Source organism: Gavialis gangeticus, unplaced genomic scaffold (assembly GCF_001723915.1).
Source record: "Gavialis gangeticus isolate Ggan-Ray unplaced genomic scaffold, GavGan_comp1, whole genome shotgun sequence".
Classification (NCBI taxonomy): Eukaryota; Metazoa; Chordata; order Crocodylia; family Gavialidae; genus Gavialis; species Gavialis gangeticus.
Window position 1 is genome coordinate 18,810,813 of NW_017728993.1, and position 819 is coordinate 18,811,631.

Genomic DNA, 819 nt, shown 5'->3' on the forward strand with positions numbered 1-819 from the left:
CCCCGCTCCGCCGGCTCGGGCCGCCCGCATCAAGCGCAAGGCGCTGTTCGGACCCGGGGCGGCGGGCCGGGGTGTCATGACAGCTAGGCGGGGAGCGGGCACAGGCCGGGGCGGAGAGGACATTTCCCCCGGAGCCAGAGCTGCCCCCGGCGCCCCGCGACGGGGCGTCAGGCTGGGGCTGCTCGGGCCAAAGCCCCGGGAGAGGCCGGGCCTCCTGCCCCCGTGCCGTGCCGCGCCGCTCGGGAGGCTAAAACACACACGCACAAATCCCCCCGCAAAAATCATACTCACCCCCCTAGAGCGGCGGTGCCGGGACACGCACCCGCCCGTGCAAAGTGAGCAGAGGACTTGTTAGAGTGAGTGATACAGACCCCACCGGGGCCGGGGCGAGCGGGGCATCACCTCGGACCGGCACTCCCCCCACCCACCCCCGGCTCTGACAAGTGGCACGGGGGAAAGCCGAGCGCAAGCCCCGGCAGGGCCGGCACGGCTCCACCGGCGGCAGCCGCCCCGGGCGGGGAGGGAGAGATCCGGCATTTTTTTGCACGCAGGGCACACGCGCGCGCACACAAATGGAAACTATTTGCCCCCCCGGCCCCGGCCCCGCTAGGACCCTCCTCGTGCGCCGAGAACAGTGTATTGCGGAGCCGTCGGGTGGACACTGTAGACAAGGCGGCGGCCAATCAGAGCGGCGCCTCCCTCCCCTGGCCAATAGCAGGCGCCACATTGTTGTCAAATGTTGTCTAATGGAAACGTCAGGGGCAACAATAGAGCGAGTGCTCGCGGGCGGGCGGGCGCGCAGCTCCGGCCACTCTAGCC